Source organism: Taudactylus pleione, unplaced genomic scaffold, assembly GCF_031769625.1.
Source record: "Taudactylus pleione unplaced genomic scaffold, aTauple2 ptg000018l, whole genome shotgun sequence".
In the NCBI taxonomy this organism is placed as follows: Eukaryota; Metazoa; Chordata; class Amphibia; order Anura; family Myobatrachidae; genus Taudactylus; species Taudactylus pleione.
Window position 1 is genome coordinate 12,951,426 of NW_028284420.1, and position 18,685 is coordinate 12,970,110.

Genomic DNA, 18,685 nt, shown 5'->3' on the forward strand with positions numbered 1-18,685 from the left:
CAATGTCAATAGCGGGTTCAGCATGTGGCGGCATTGAATAGAAGCGAATGTTGGTGGGGGATGGTGGTGAGCCATACAATTAGCTCAGTGAGAATAGTATGAATGTCTTTTTTTTAGTCCGTGCATCTTTTATGCACAGATTGCAAGTTTTTTTTTGGAAGTGCAGCTTTTTACTTTGGCTGCTGAGGACTTTATAAAGCGGGGGTCCCGGGATTGTGTGAGCACACTGCAGAAAATGATGCTCAACACCTGTACTAACATTACAGTATATTGAAGAGTACAGTATTTCAATGTAGAACTCACGCATGTGGAGTTGTGATTTTCAAAAGTGACATCTGGTGGATGAACACTAGTATTACACTCATTGGCAACTACATACGCCACACTACACCTCAAAGCGCCACCTCACCCCACCTGGTGCCACCCCATGACAGAATACACCGCCCTGCGACCAGGTGCAGAGCGACTAGGTTATCACACTATAAGCCACAACGAGGATAGATGAGCGTGGCTACATCTGTATCTTCCATTAAATACATAATAATTGCAGTTTGGAATGCCATACATAACTAAATTACCGTCACTATACCCATTGTGAGTTGAATTTTTTTCCTTTTTTACCTCACAACATACTGATCATTTAACCTTAAATCCATATAAACCCTAACAATAAGAGGGCACTAATGTTACCATTATATCCTTTAAAAATAGTTTTCTTCTCTTTGCCTCTTTTTGTGCTGATCACATTTTGGGGTATATTTACTATAGGTCGATTTTAACCGATTTTAAATTGATCTAAATCAATGTTGCATTTCTGGGACTCAATCACATATTTAATAACGCTTAATAAACCAAATAAAAAATGATCTGATAGTGTGATTTAGTCATAGAAACACTTTGATTTAGATCGATTTGCATTGATTTAAAATCGAACAAAATTTATGAAATTGACCTTAAATATAGACCCAGTCTTTACAGTTTAAGAAAATATTTTTAGTTTTATTGCTACTTCGAAAATGGCAAATAAATGTAACCAAAAATGTGTTATTTTATTTTATTGTTTTAAATTGCAGGGTTTATATAATAGAATCTCCAATTGAAAATGATAGTTAATTTTTAATTTTATAAATTTGGACTTACAAAGTGTATAATGTAAAGGAATAATATGTATCCCAACCAGGCACACCATTTTAAACTAGACACTCTACTGCATCAAAGTTGGAGAAGATGGAGGAAAATGTAGTGTTTTATGTAGTGATTGGTGTAATTGTCAGATTAGTTTTGGCTACCAGGCAATAACTTTTAGGGGCAACATTATTGTAAAGAGGAGACTCCTCGCTTTCAAATGTGGTTACCCCTGAATTAATGGAGAAATTCCACCATCCCTGGACTTCCTAAGTTTTATGTAGTATAGGGGTTTATCATCTGGATATCACCCTAGTCATCACACAATGGGCATGAGTCGCATAATGCAGCCATATCTGTGGTTTTTCACGCTGGTATTGCTCACAAGGGCATACTCACTCATATATGCAGAACTGCGGGGCAATTCAGGGTAGTACAGAAGTCAGCCAGCTGTCCACTTGTGGCTAAATTAGTGTAACGACAAAAGGAAGTTTCCACTTAAGTTTACCGTAGGGGAGTAGATGGAATTGTGAACTTGCAAATTCAGACAGATCTTTTACACCCATTATATGGCTAGTGCAAATTCATGCTGATAGTATTAGCTGCTGTCAGAATGCAGATCTGTAGTAGTGGTACAACCATATAGATGAAGCCGATTCTGAATAAAGACAGAAATCTGCAGCTACCTCGTATTTTCATTTTTCAAAATTGCAATGTGGCTTTGATGTGGTCACTTTGCATGCGACTCTGAATCAGGCCCAAAAGCTTTGGCAGAGGCACAACTTTGCAAGAGGGACACTAGTTGACTAAGTGAGAAATTATAGCTGGGGGTAAGCACACTGCCGGGGGCAAGCACAGGACCTATAGGTGTCGATACAGGTGTCAGCGGTGTGTGATGGTGGTTAGTGCATATGATGTTTAGCTTAACCAGGATTAATTTATTAAACAGGTAGAACACAGGATGCATGTTAACATAGGGTTTATACAGTAGGTATACAGTGTGGGAATACAGGTCCAGCCAGGAACATGTGGAGTTAATACAGATGGTAAACGGTGTGGTAAAGCACACACCTGTACATATACAAAGTGGTGGAAGTGGACTATTTGCTCTGCTTAGCGGTGGTGACAGCGGTAATTTGTAGGCTCTCTAGTGTCAAATGTAAGGCCTCTGCTCAGAAGACACTCTGGAACATGTCCTTCCACAATGGAGGAAATTTAAGGAAGATGCATGGACAAGTTGCGCATGCGCTGTAGTGTATTCGGGTCGGATGTCGCACTGTAGTGTCAGAACATCTCGTCTAAGGTACGCAATTCCAAGGATCCTGGCGGAAACAGAGGAGACAGTGCAGAGCACTCTCCACCAACAGTCACTCTCCTGTTTAATTTGATTGACAGCTCTGTCTCAATCTCAATTCTTTTATTCGTCTGCATAATCCCCACCAACTCTGGTAGCTACCTTTAGGGGAACCTAAATAACTGGATGAGTGACATGTGATTCAGTGTCACTCATCCTGTGTTTTTAATGCTAATGTTATCCTAGGATGCAACAGCCAAGAGACACACACCCAGCAGCAGAGTATGTCAATCCAATCTCCAGCCTCCTAGGGTAAGAAGCCTTACTGCCCTGGACTTGCACCCTGGGTGATTAGCATGAGTTGCTTGGTTCCGTCCCTCTTTTAGTTGAATGATAACTTAGTAGCATGGACTCTAATGGGGCTGGTGCATTCATCCACAGTGGCTTCAGGGCCTGATTCAGACCCGCTCACGAGCGCTGAGCGCTTGCAAGCGGGTCGATGTTGCCCAAGTGCGCATGCGCATGAGGGAGTCGACGACATTGTGCGCATGCGTGAGACCCGAATAACGACGACCAAGCCGTCGTTATGGGTCTCGCACCAAAGGGGGCGTGCTGTCGATGGTGATTGACAGCACGCCCCCTTTGGTGGGCATGCCAGGGGCGTGGCTGCTCAGACGGAGGCGTTCCCATGGGATGTGATGTCAGTGGGAGTGCTTTTGGCTCTGATAGAGCCAAAAGCACTCCAGGGCTTGTGGCAGCGAGACCCAACGGCGACCATCATTTTGGCTACTCGCTATAGCTGTGGGTGGTCACCCACAGCTATGCAAGCGGCCAGGAGGCCGCTCCAAAAGGTAGGAGGGACGGCCCTGATTCTGAGCGAGCGCTCTGTCAGAGCGTCCGGCTCTGAATCAGGGCCTCAGTGTATTGGCAGTGGCACACTACACATTTGCACAGTTCGACTGGACCACCAGGATACACATTTCATCTCAGTTTTCTTTCACATAATACATGTTGCAATCTATACTTTTTCTTTATATCAGGAGTGAAGAACCTTTTTTCTGCCATGGGGCATTTTGATATATATAACATTATTTGCGGGCCTGGTGTAGGCCACGCTCCCTCTGCGTGATATCACATGGGGGCGTGGCCACAATCTCTGGTGATTACAGTATTGCCCGGAGCATCCTCTGGAACTGTAGGGGGTAGCAGTGTGAAGTGTCCTAAGGACGATCCAGACATTCCAAACTGCTATGGCCCCCAGGCAGGAGGTTCCCCATCCCTGTTTTATATACTACACTTTGACAGTAGCTATGTGCTCATTTGGCCATGCCCCCTTTGACGGCTGGCCATGATGCATCTGCAGCCCCTTCAGTCCAACACTGAATGCACTGGTTAAAACACTTTGGGGTTTCTTCATCATCAGTTAATTTATACAAAAGCAGGTGAAAATTTTAATTTTCACCTACATTTGTATAAATTAAGTATCAGGGCCATTCATATAAAGATAATGCAGAAGATATCAGTGATATCTCCTGCTTACCTTTTAGCCCCAATCTTGCCCGCTGTCCCTATAGAGTAGTATGGGAACCTAAACACATCAAGCTCCAAAAATACTATATTTTTGGAGCTTGACTGTGGGAACATTCACCATCTTCAGATGGAGTTTGTTCCGGGATCGGTACAGGATGCTGGCAGTCAGAATCCCAACGCCGACATCCCGACAGGGTTAGAATACTGACACTTTGACGGTGGGTATACTAACCCTCTTGCACACTAAACCTAACCCTCCCGGCTTAGTGCCCAACCCTAACCCTCCCCCTAGTGCCTAACAATAACCTCTATTGCTAACAGGTTGAGAAGAGGGATTCATTGGGATCCCTCCCCCACTGCCAGGCTCTTTCTGCCAGGCTCTGGGTCTTGTGCGCCTGTGTGAACCCTAGTTCACGCAGGCGCACTAGCACTACTTAGACAGACAGGCTAATTTTCACGGCTGTGGAAGTAACAGTGAAAGGATTCGTAGAGACAGCTGATTTTCGGATCAGCTGTCTCCATGCCGGAGTAATGATGAATTGCTCCGGCGCACGTAGCAAGATGGAATATTAATTATCGGGGACCAACTCAGTCCCCAATAATTAGCATAATGAATAGGCACCTTTAAATGAAAATTAATTCCTTGACTTTCTATTTCATTCCTAAGCAACTTTCAAAGTACTGCACAAAATGAAAAAAAAACTTTCTTCACCTTTAGTCATTGTGGATGTCTTTTTTTATTCTTCTAATCAGCTTGTTCAGCTATAGAGCAGACAGACTTATGTTTTAGATAACTTTTTTTCTATGTAATCATCTTAACTTCAATAGCAAGCAGTGACTTCAATGCCCACTGCTCACAAACTCCCTGTGATGCTGGCTATCTCTGCAGTGCAGAAGAATGCATTTCTGCCCCTCCAGCTGATAAGGCAATAATTAATTCTGCCGTAAGATAGATTTCCAGGTTCTCTCTTTCCATCTAATCCTGCTGTGCCCCCACAAGGGAGGTTGAAAGCACTTTGGGATCAGCATATGAATCAAGACTTCAGATCTTTAAGAACAAAAGCTTTTACCTGGTCCTGCCCAAACTCTTCCATTTTCCCCTTTCTAAATGAAGAAGAAAAGAAATAGTTTCTTTGTAGAAGACATCAACGCCAAAATCTCACTTGTGTGTCTTTGACATGAGTAAAGCCCATTTGTCACATTGTGAAATAGACTTTGACAATGCAGCTATCACTCCTTATATCCTATGCTGTTTAAAGTAACTTAAACACTGCAAATGGCTGTGTACCAGACACTTTGATTTGTTGCCAAGCAATTGAGAACTTTTTTCTTTTCTTTAACCAGTCTATGTGTGTTTCTGGTTTGCTTTTTTCTTGTAAGTCGACCCCCATCTCCTTTTGTTGTGTGGTCATTTACTCAGTAAACGCTGGAATGCACATTCTCGGGGGAACATAAATCATGAATGTAAACTGTGTTATAAAATCCCCTTCTTCATAGAAATTTAGTATGAAAAACGGCCCAAATATCCTTTAGGAAAACAACTCGAACATTAGATGTCTATGAATCTTTTATGATCACTTAGCAATCCCCTTTGTTTTATTTTTCCCCTTGAAGTGCTGTATAATTATTCCATTTATTTCCTTTCATATTTTGCTTAATCTTGAATTGTATTTCTCATTACCATTTTGGGAGGAGATGGTGCCTTTTCCTTTGGTATCATTCAAATGCTTTTATGTTTCCCTTGTACAAAATTAATTACATTCTACCTTCAAGCATCATTTTTTTGCAGTGTCTCCATTGCACTATGCCTGCTTTTAATTAATCTTCTAATACAGGTTTTACAGCCAAATGGGATGATGTTCTCTGCATCAAAGAAACAAAGACTCTAACAAAGCTGAAATGTGAGCTGAAGGCAACACATCGATGTTTTCTCATTTGGATGTGTTCGACCAGCTGCTTCTTGCAGTTCCTCATCTGGTGGTGACTTCCATTTTTTCATTTCAAATACATTTTAAGTATCTGGAACATTATTACATAAAAAATTAGCAGTGGTTAAATTAAACTGCAGTTCATCTTTCAATTAATGAAAAAATGTAATACAGGGGTTTAGCAGTCTTGAACAAATTGTCGTGATCTAAAAATGGTAGTGATAATCTTCTAATAAAAATATATTCCATCACATTATAAAGGAAATATGTCCCTACTATATTAGAAGACTGCGCTAACTAGAGGCCCCTTTATTATTTATCTGTTTTTTGTCTGATAGATAACAATTGAACACATAGCTATTTTTCTTGCTTTTCTTGCCTGGAAAGAAAAGAGACTGTCCCTGGGAAGTACCTTCCTCATTATGAAGTCTTTTAACTTCCTAGATATACTGGGGAAGTTATTGCGTATGCACACATTCTAGCTTCCAGAGAGGGATCCGAAGTCTCATTTCCAGTGATACTGTATCCTATAGGTTACATCTGCTAATGCCATCTGAAATTGGGCCCACTGTAAAAAATGGGGTCTGCGGTCTGCAGTGTGAATTTGTGTAATGCAGGAGAAATATCTGATATTTGATCAGACTTTGCTACATAAACTAGTTACTAAATAGGCTCCTAAATCATGGTATTTTACAGAAATAAGATAACCAAGTATATTGTGAAATACTTAAAATTTCTTGATTTGTGCTGTTATCTCATCTACTGTATATCTGAGATTGCAAAGGGATGTCAATATAACTTAGATGCTGTGATGTTCAAACCTAGCCACCAAGAGGCTATGGAGGTGGTTCTAGCGGTTTCAAATGGCTGTAGGAAGGAGGAGGTGCTGCCCTCAGATGGGGAATGCTCTAGAGAAGCTTTGGGGCTGAGAAGTGTGTGTATGAGGTACCAATAAGGGACAATCCATGGACAATTAAGCAAACAAAGGAAAGTTCGCAGACAATAAACCAATTAGAGGACAACCTGGTACTAGCTCCACATCGATGGTCAATGGTATTAAAACATCATACAGAAGCCATCAATGGTTTGTGTAGTTGGCACCCGTGCATGTGCATGTTATGAAGCATGATGTCTCGTTACTTTTCTTAGGAGCATAGAGAGCAAACTCATGCCAGTAAATGGGCAACTGACACTCTCATTAATGCTCATGAATATTCTGGCTGTATCAGGTCATCTCTGTTGGTTTACACAAGAAATGTGACAGGAATTCTTTTTTAAACATAGTAGATTATTAATCTTTTTGTTTTATAATTTGTTATTAACCATATTTCTTATTATTATTACTATTATTATTAGCAGTACTACCTGCCTAATCACTTTCATTAATAAAATACAAGGAACTATCATTGGAGCAGGGCTGACTCAAGGGCAGTTCCAGAGGAGCAGGCACCATGGTAGGTACAGTGTAGCTGCAGCCACCTGGGTCAGTGACCAATGACTGGTGACCCAGCAGGCCTCGCAGCAAACATCAGCCACTGGCAGCATTGCATCCTAAACACTCAGTGCTAACCACTGTCCGGGATTTTTAGGCAATGATGTTGGTGGAGTGATGCAGCTGCATGCCGACAGAGTCACTGAGGCTGCTGTGTGCTGCGACCGAGGGCAAGGAAGAAACGGGGAGCTCCTCTACTGTAAGTTGAAGTGCAACTAGTTCTGCTGTGCAACAACCCTGGCAATTCCAAGAGTTACATGACCATAATGATTCCTGTCTTCCAGTTCCACCACAGCAACTACTACATCTAGTCTATGAGTCTGACAGGTCATGTCAATCTTCTGTGGTGGCAACGAATATGTGTTTTATTTCTTTCTGTGTGGGCAATGAATGTGTTTTCTTTTCCTATAGAGGACAATGAATGTGTTTTTTTCCTGTGGGGGCCAATGTGTGTGTTTTTTCATGTGGGGAAATGTGTTTTTTTTTTCTTGTGGAGGACAAGGTGTTTGTGTTTTGTCATGTGGGGGCCAATGTGTGTGTTTTTTTACTTGATTGCCAGTGTATGTGTATTTTTTCCTGTGAGGGACAATGTGTCTGTTCTTATCAATGTGGGGGACAATGTGTATGTTTTTTTCCCTTTGGGGACAAAATTGGGGGTGCTCCATAATTTCACGCACAGGGTGTTAGTTGACCTGATCCTGGTCCTGATTTGGCAAATTGTGGGTCAAATCTTGTATTACAAATACATACTTCCCAATTGTCCTAATTTCAGAAAGATATTCCCGCTTTTCGGGCACTGTCCTGCTGTCCCACCCATTGGCCACAGTGTCGCTTGGATAATCAGGGGGTTGAGGAGGACACTATCACCACTGCTAGAGCAGAGCAGAGGTGGTGAATGGATGCCATGCTGATTTCATCCCCAAGGTGATGAAAAATGGGTGCGTGAAACATGGTCATGCCCCTTAAACATCACACAACAGTATAGTTAGCACAGGCTATGCAGCTTTTATGCACACCTTCAGTGCAAGCAAGGAGTCCCGCTTCAGGATTTCGAAAAGTTGTGAGTTATGCATACAGTATACTAGGGGTTCCCAACCACGGTCCTTGAGGCACACTAATAGTCCAGGTTTTAAGGATATCCATACTTGAGCACAAGTGACTTAATTAGTCCCTCAGTTATTTTGATTTAAGCATCTGCTTAAGTATGGATATTACTAAAACCAGGACTGCCAGTGTGCCTTGAGGACCGAGGTTGGGACTCACTGCAGTATACCAAGTGACAAAAGTAAGAATTATTTTCAAAATCTATTCAACTTTATTTCGGTTAATTGTATCTACAGTGTTGTATCAACAACAATGTATCTCTGGTTGGCTGGGAAATATTTAACTGGGAGACAAGCACACAGGGCCTGATTCAGACCCACTCGCAAATTGCAGCCGCTCGCTGGCAAAAAGGGGCCGGATATTTAAATTAAGTGCTCGCACTGCGTCTCGTAAAGACGCCCTCTATGTCTTAGTGAGCCCCGGCAATAAGCGCTCACTAGTGTATAAAGACGCCCCCTTGCCACTCGCAACCCACATCATCTCCGGTATTTGAAGGAGTAAACTGTAACATCGAGAGCCATTGGAGCTGCTCGCAGCGCTTGAGGTAGACCTTACCCTCCCGCAAGCACTGCGAGCAGTTCAGGGTAAAAAGCAGCCAAGTGACGTGTTCAATGACGCTACTTGGCTAAGTATGCACACCCATTAAACTCCATTCTGATGGTCAGACACGCCTGTGTTCGCAGCACCACTCCCCCGTTCACAAGCATCTTCCCCTGTTACCACCAACAAACGGTGCTGTCACTCATTCCACTGGGCAGTCTTTTCAGGGCGAGCGAGCAAAATCCGATTGCTAGTACTAGTTTGTGCACGCACACTGCGACTTATACGCATGCGCAGATGGGCGACCATCGCTCAGAGCGAGCGAGCACAACTTAGCATCTGGGTCCGAATTAGGCCCTCAGTGAGGAAATAATTTTTTTAAAAAGTTGTTGTTTTTTTTGGTATGAAACACAGGCTGAATTTTAAAAAGGCAAAAAGCCCTATTACAGGAGGTAGCAAATATTTTTTGACAATTAATGGGCTTGGTTTCACTCTATGTGGTTTATTTATCAATTATTATTTGTGGGATATCCCCCTAAGACACCTTTTTCAGGGATACCCACAAATGGTAAGTATCCTGCAAATGTATCTACAGCATATTGGATATATATGCTGTGGTCCCACATTTTCTACCAGAAAAGCAGTCCCTATAGAAAACTATTGGGGCTGCTTTCTTACCATATTTACCAAGCTCTATAGCCATTGTAATCTATAGGCTGCAGATTGGAAAATGTTCCAGGAGAGGGATCTATCCACTCATTATATGCAGACCACACATGCACAGACCACAAATCAGCACTACTGCAGCATCCGCCAGCAAATGAAAGTAAAGTGAACGCACCTAGCATGGGGCTGGTGCAAGTGCCGATACTAATGATGGTTGCGTTGTTTGGTGTAAAATCAATGGGCGGCAAGGCTTCTCACTCTAGTTGAATGGATTATCGCATTATTATAAGGTAGAACACCTGGCTTCCACGGCTGCCCGCAACTACAGACACTTTGCGTGTGGCTCAGAATCACCTACTAAGTCTTCATCATCCTGAATCTCAGCTATGCAATGATGTAACCATGTTAATTACTGCTCGGTGATCAGTAGTTAGGATCAACCTGAGTCCAAGCTCTCAATGAAGCACTCAGATTACGAACCAACGCGACTCCACGCAAGACACTAGCTTGACCACCCACACCTGCAAAAATAACTTCATTTGACACATTTCATGTATATATTGTCACAAAATCAGGTTAAGGAGTGCCGGAGTCTGAATGCAGCAGACAATCACACCATCCCAGAGCTTTGGTACAAGTACCCACAGATAGTTTTATTTGTGTAGCAAAATAACCAAAATTCTAAATAGAAATCCTAGCCTATGCAGCTCTAACTAAATAGAAGTGTTATTCCCTAAGGGTTGCAAGACATTCTGCGGTATTCAATTGTTTTATAGCGCCAAATCTCGTCTAAAGTGGTGGGAGATCACTGGGCGATATTAAATTGATTCTATCGCGCCGATCACGCCCAAAGAGGTCTGTTTTAGCCATGTAAAATGTCTAAACCAGACCAAAGTGCTGGGAACAATCATGAAAAGTGTAGTTTGGGTGCCCAAATGGGTCACTTTTTGTGCAGCTGTTTGTTCCTGACAGGAGCAACAACTGAATAGTTTTGTCGGGCACAAAGGGTGGACAGCTGCTGGTGCCAACAATTGATTACCGCCCATAAAGTCCAACTCACACAAAACAGCATTTAAATACAGCACTTACATAAAGCCATAGCAGTTTTGCTCAACAGGTCTGTCAGCCTGCTCCCTACGTAACAAGAGACTGCCAAGAGAAACTCACCTTTTATTAGCCTCTCACAGGTAGTCTGACAACCTAGGCTGCTCATTACCTGGATAATTACCATGCAGATATGAAAAAAATTGGACATATATTTTACCCATCAACAACTTCCCAGTGTTTTTGTCACATACTCACCACCCCCTTCTGCTTCAACCTGTGGGGAGGAACATCTGTAGTACCTAAACAAAAGACACTGTACAAAGCATCTGCACTGGCCAATTTGCTTCCTGGCCTACTGAATGTTCCACTGAGAATTTTAAATGTTGTAATGCCAAGAACCATTTTGTTATTCCCCAATTGCTCTCTTTATTCTCAGACATCCATTTTAAATTAGCATGATCAATGATTAACCTACTTACTTCCTGACGGGTAGTATCTGAGTGTTCCTAATTCCCACTTAATTGTCAATGCTTCTTTAACTACAGTAGCAAAATTTATCTCATGTACATTCAGTTTCATACTTAAATAATTAGGAGAAAGCTCTTCACCATCTTTGTTCTGAGCCTATACCTCTCTACATCCAATGTATCTGTCTGTACAAGAAATCCCTTTTAAAAGTCAGGTGTCATCAAAGTTGGTTGCGTGCACAGCACTACAGTACCTTTAACATCTAAAAAGCCTTTTCTACCTCAGGATTCCACTTAACCATAACTGACTGTTTACCCTTGGTAAGGTTAGGCAAAGAGATAGCAATTGTGGAAAAAGGTGGGTATATATCTTCTAAAGTATCTCCTGCTTCTTATATAGGGGTTGTTACCAATTTTATATTGCTGTAAATGTATTAATTTGGGGCTTTATCAAATCTCTGCCTATGTTGTATCCAATATATTTTACCTCTTCCAACCCTAAGCAACACTTTTTTGGAGTTGACTGTCAATCATGCCTCAAGGATGGAGTTCAAATCTGTTTGTACCCTGGGTAAGTGAAACTGCCAATCAGGACTAAAGATGACTACATCATATATATATATATTTATATATATATATATATATATACCATATATACTCGAGTATAAGCCGACCCGAATATAAGCCGAGGTACCTACTTTTACCACAAAAAACTGGGAAAACTTATTGACTCGAGTATAAGCCTAGTGTGGGAAATGGCAGCAGCTGGTAGTGCCCCCAGTAGTAATTCCCCCTGGTTGTGCCCCCAGTAGTAATCCCTCCTGGTAGTACCCCCAGTGGTAATCCCCCCTTTTAGTGCCCCCTGTAGTAATCCCCCACTGGTAGTGCCCCCTGTAGTAATCCTCCCCTGTAGTAATCCCCCCCTGGTAGTGCCCCCTGTAGTAATCCCCCTCTGGTAGTTCCCCCAGTGGTAATCCCCCCTTTTAGTGCCCCCTGTAGTAATCCCCTGTAGTAATCCTCCCCTGTAGTAATCCCCCCTGGTAGTGCCCCCTGTAGTAATCCCCCTCTGGTAATCCCCCCATTGGTAATCCCCCCTTTTAGTGCCCCCTGTAGTAATCGCCCCCTGATAATGCCCCCTATAGTATTCACCCCCTGGTAGTGCCCCCTGTAATAATAACCCCCTGTAGTCCCCCCTCCAGTAGAGAGAGACGTGACAAGAATAAAAAAAAAATCACTTACCTGAAACTCCCGCTCCTGGTCCCGCCGCTGTCCGCTCCTCCGGCCGCTTTGCATGGGAGAGATGTCGTCATGATGACGTGTCTCCCATCACCCACTGCGGGAGCCGGAAGATGGCTCCCGCAGTGGGAGCAGCAGCAGCCGCTGAGAGTCTGACAGACTCTCAGCGGCTGCTGATTACACCAAACACGCAACTGCCGGCTCCGGCGGCTGTGTGTTTGGCAGTGTGTAGCGCTGACCGAACTCCGTCCGGTCAGCGCTACACTTGACTCCAGTATAAGCCGAGAGGGTACTTTTTCAGCACATGTTTTGTGCTGAAAAACTCGGCTTATACTCGAGTATATATGGTATATATATATATATATATATATATATATATATACAGAAGCATACTGTCTATGGGGCCTTAGATGTGTATCCTTCATTCTCTGAAATGTTTCACATGCCCCATGTAACCCAAATGACCCTCTGATTCAGAAAAGCTGTCTTTTATTTTGCATGGTCTGTCATTGTTACCTGCCAGTACCCTTTGGTTAAGTATAAGTGGTAATTACCATGCTGTTCCCAGCCTATCAATAAGTTCATCCACTTGAGGGATTGGGTAGACATCATACCTAGACACCCTATTCAATTTACAGAAATCATTGCAGGAGGTTTCAGTGTACATTGGGACTAGACCACTCACTATGTGACTCTACAATTATATCCAACTCCAACATGTCTTTAGACACCGATTCCTGTTGGGCTTTTGGTATTCTATAGATCTTTACGTTAACCTTAACCCCTGGTTTCTTGATTACTGTATGTCATGTTTAATGACTGTTGTTTTACCAGGTATGTCAGCAAAAATATCTCTATTTCTTACATGCTGTTGAATAGTTGAGAAATTTTGGCCATTGTTACTTCGGGAACCAAAGGTACTACAGTTACCAAGGAGACCAGGGTGACTGAAAGAGCTACAGTACTCTATCTTTCCGGGGTTTTATAACATTTACATGGCAAATCTGTTCTGGCTTTCTTTTCAGGTCTGGTATACCTTATAATTAACCTTATATCCTTTTTCTGATTTCTAATGGTCCTTGCCACTTTACTGTCTACTGTGGGAACCAAAATAAGCAATCTGTCCCCAGAAGCAAAGGTGCATAATTGGGAATTGCGATTGTAGAACCGTTGTTGTGCCTGTTGTGTCTGTTCAATATGCTCTCTCACATACAACACCACTGCAGCTATTCTTTCCTGCATCTGAGAAACATACGCAATACCAGTTGTATAAGTACTTGGTTGCCCCTCCCATGTCTCTTTTGAAATGTCCAGCAATCCCCCTGGGTATTTCCCATAGAGCATATCAAAGGTGAGAACCCTGTGGAAGAGTGCAAAACCTCTCTAATGGCCATCAATAAATATAGAGCAAATCAAAAGGAGAGAATCCTGTGGAAGAGTGCAAAACCTCTCTAATGGCCATCAATAAATATAGAGCAAATCAAAAGGAGAGAACCCTGTGGAAGAGTGCGGAACCTCTTTAATGGCCAGCAATAAATGGGTTAACAAATAATTCCAATCTTTCCTATCTTTATCTATCACTTTGTTTAGCATTTTCTTTAGAATTCTGTTAAACCTCTCTTCTAAACCATCAGTCTGAGAGTGATACACAGAGGTACCTCAGATTAGTAACCTTAAACAGAACTCTTTTATGATTCTTGACATAAATGGGTTACCCTTATCAGTTAATATTTCTCTAGGTATTCCCACTCTGCTAACGACATGTACTAATTCCCTAGCAATTGTCTTTTTTCACATTTTGTCCAATGGTATTGCTTGTGGGTATCTGTTACCATTGCTACCAAAATATAATGAGACCCCAGGCAGACTATATTTGAAGACCAACCAAATCCATAGCTATTCTCTCAAATGGGATCTCAAAAATCGGTAATGGTATAAGCATATTTCTATAGTGTGGCCTGGGAGCATGGTACTGACAGTCAGGGCAGGATGTATAATATTCAGGTTGATTTTTATGGACCACTGGCCAGAAAAACCACTGCAAAATAGTCTCAGAGGCTTTTTCTACCCCTAGTTGTCCTGCAGGTGTGTGACCATGAGCCAGGTCTAACACTGTTCTTTTATATGCCTTATTAACTATTAAGTATTCCGCAATATCTTCTCCTTTCTTGGTCACTTTGTGCACCAAATTTTGCCACGTTGAGGGTATTACAACCTACTATCAGGCTCTACTGGGTTTCCATTAACCATTTTTACATTATCTTTAGCCTTTACCAAAGTAGTTATTTTAACTGTTCTGAGACAAAGACATATTTTCTTACTTCAAAGTTAGGCATACACTTAACTGGTTCAAAAACACTTCCTACTTCAGTAGGGGTTACATCATTCTGCTCCCTGCTACTGCTATTGTTATTCTCTGACTCCCCAATCATGTTTGAAAAAAGGAATATTTCCACTGCCACTGTATCAGCAACATTATCAAATGGGTTTGGTTATTTACTTCTGTAACATTTTGGGTTTCCTACAGCTTCCAGAAGTGGGAAATATCTCTCCCCAATATTGTATCAAACATCAAATCCCACAGTGACTACAGTTGGACTTCACAGTGTGCTTCATTATCTTAATGGCGAGTATCCCCATGTGTACAGGTTACACCAACAGTTTTCCCCTGATGTTTTGAGGGGTTCACCAAATTGGCTTTTACAAATGTAACCAGGCTACCAAAATGTAACAGAGCCTTTTTTACCTTCTACAGTAATTTTCCACATTTGTTTATCTTGCTCAGCTGAGCAAAGAAAGATAATCTGCCTTTTACAGAGTATCTACTGGGTTTCCGTTGATTTACAGGCGCTGCTGGGTTTCCATCAACCACTTTTACATTCTCTGTAGTCTGTACTAAAGTAGGGTTTTTTAACTGTTCTGAGGCAAAGATATATTTTCTTACTTCAAGATCAGGCATATAGTCAACTGGTTCAACAACATTTCCTTCTGCAGTTTGAGATACATAATGCTGTGCCCCATTGCTGCTCTCATTATTTTCCACTGCCATTGTATCAGTAACATTATCAAATTACCAAATTTTCATGATTTTAGCTGTTTTTATGATTTAAAAAAAAAATCCAGATCCAAAACCAGAACAGTCGAGGGTGGTTTTTGGCAAAACCAAAACACATTGATTAATTAGACCCAAAACCAAAACACGGGGGTCCACTCCTTACACATCTCTAATTTAAGTTCATTAAGTTGCGGGACTGGGGGCTGATGGGTACATTCAATAGTTCCTCAGATGCCACATACCTCTCTCTGCAATTTAAGTGCAGTGCTTGCATTCTCCCACCAAGTGTCGCAAGATCAGGTTAAGGAGTGCAGTGATCAGGTTAAGGAGTGCAGTTTTGCCCAGGTGAGTGTTGATTAGCATATGCTCTCTATCTGTTTAATATAATTATATTGATTGTAACAGTTGGAATCCTGTTGGATTGCTCTGTAGCTGCTTCTGCCGTACAAGCAGGAAATATTTTAGCCGTATCTGGCTCTCTATGGGAAGTAGAAGATAAGTTGCAATGGGAGACAGAAGGGAAGAGGGGGGGGGGAGATGTTGCTTTATTTATAAAAAAATTTGGTACACTGCTGACCTTCCCACACATTAAATAGTAAATTATACTTTTTTGGTGGATATTCCCTTTAAAAATGCTTTATATTTTGTGTGTGCGTCAACAGCAAGGATACAGGAGGTACTTTATATGCCTGTTTTAATTTCATCCTCCAGACTAGAGTCAGCACACAGTTTAAGAAAATAAGGGGTTCATTTGATGTAGGCATGATGCGTTTAATGATGTGATTAGGGTATTATCCTATCAGCTATTTGTTAGGGGTGTTGTGGGAGTGTTTAGGTGATGTTATGGTTTCTGTTGCTGGGGGTATTTTACTTATGTTTCCCTTGGTGTCAGCTTTCTTGCAGAAAAGAATGGTTGTTGTGACAGTCCTGATTTATGCCCTGTGGTGCCCTCTCACCAAAGCACGAGTTAGGCTGATATCACCTTACTGGGGTCAGTGACACTGCTGGTCTAGGTGGGCTTCTTTTGTTATTGAGAGGGGAGTTAGGATACCTTAAATTGACTGTGATGGGCTGAAAGTTGGTTCCCATCCAAGTAGGAGCTGATGGTGATGGGTTGGCAGTTGCCCCCATCTTGATTTAGATTATTGATGTTATGGGCTGGTAGTTGGCCACATTTAATATGTTAGGGTTAAGCTGGGTACACACTAGGTTGACTTGATGGCCAGCTGGCTGTCACACCAACCGAGCGGCCAATTCATGTAAGTATATACACTACCAATCAGCAGTTCAGAATGCCGTCTTGCCATCACAGCTGGGTGGGCATTTGAATTTGCCTACGCAACTGTGACGTCAGTCCCTGCCACAAGTGTACGGACGGTCGCCGGACCACTCATATGCATAGCCAGATACGCAGTTATTTCTGCAGATATATTGGCCATCGATTGTGTTGCACAGCCAAGGCGATATGTGTATAAATGATGTCATTCACAGACATATCGGGGGAACACACCCGCCAACGCTATCGCAATATATATATATCGCCCAGTGTGTATCAAGCATTAGTTTACATTTATGCTGCATGGGTTGTTCTTTATTTGCCACCTTACTTTTCCCCTTTACATTAAAATAAATAAAGCAGACCCTTTCCCCTGACAGTTATGTCTCTTAGTAATCATCACATCAGATGTCAGCCAATAGAGAGTTTAAATATTTTGAAGAGCTGCAAAGACTGTATAAATAACATACTAAACTATAAAACATTTATTTTTAATCTAATCTTCAGTACAGTGGACTGATTTCAAAATAATTAAATCTCCTTCCATGTGGATCGCAGAACCACATTGTTTGTCAGTTATCTTTGACATAATGATTTTTGTGTTGACAAAGCCCAGAGGGTTATCAAATTTTCATTTAAATCCAGAGAGATGTAATCCTGTGTGATGTGCAATACAAAAAACTACTGGAGAATTCAACACTTCAAATAAACAATACTAAGAGGGATAATATCTTATATTGTCTGTCCCACATACACCCAAGGGAAGTCGATCCCAGAGTAATCCTACCTGCCACTCCGTAATACTTCACAGTCACAAGACTAGAGGACGAGAGGAGATAAATGGAGGGGAAACTGCTGTTAGATTAAACAAACTTCAAGATGGACATTTTTGTCTAGGCTGTAGAAGTTACCATGGAGATTCTAGAATTAGAAAGCGTGTCTTTAATGTGATTCAAAATAAAGGTGTCGTTATTTATGACAGTATTTTATGTGTTTGGAGACATCTCTGAGGAGATAATACTTTTAAGTGATCTGTGAATTAATATAGCAGCACAAAAAATAAAATCAAACATATGGCTCATTATCATTAGCATAATAGAAACCATGTATCTAAAAGATGTACCAGTTGCCAAATTGCCAAAAGCTTCTTTAGAAATAAAATGAATATTAAATGATTAAATCAGTTCTGCATAGAAACATTACATTAAACATACCACGATATACATAAAATACATACAATACTGTATGTGCATTCTCTATCTCTTATTGTGTTAGATTTCCCTCTTTTACTGGTCTGAGATATCTATTGTATAAATGTGGACACAAGTAGCCCAACAGCAGAAAGATTACAGTAGTACAAAATATTTCAGGAGATAAATGTGCTGATATTTTGGGAGTCAGTAACCTGCCCATTTATGTAATTACTGTCCAGGGGGTTAGAACTATATGCTGTGCTTAAAGTGGTCCTAGAGAAGTGGTGGAACTCACCCCCCCATTCTCTAGGACCGGCACCAGCGGGACACTTCGGCCCACGGGTGGAACAGCTGAAAATCGGGATGGTTTGGAGGGGTGCGCCCTCTAAGGGGTGGTTCCCCTGTTTGACCGCACTGGTTGAACATGCTGCGAGCTGCCCCTGCCGTTCACCTCTGAATCGGGTCCTATGTTTTAAAGCTCTTGTCATCCATAGATGTACTTTCTGCTTCAGGGGAAGCCCCTATGCAGAAGGAATGAGTGTTGAAGTGTATTAAATCTACTTTACCTCTGTAGGCTATCTTTCAACATGCTCCCAGCTGATTAGTCTTTAGATCTCTGGATAACAAAGGCTAGATAATTTTTTGTCAGCCTAACATCAACCACATTTATACCTGCAGCCTTTTCCTTCGTAGAACTTCACGTATTCTCAGATCCATGAGGAATGTTGGGTC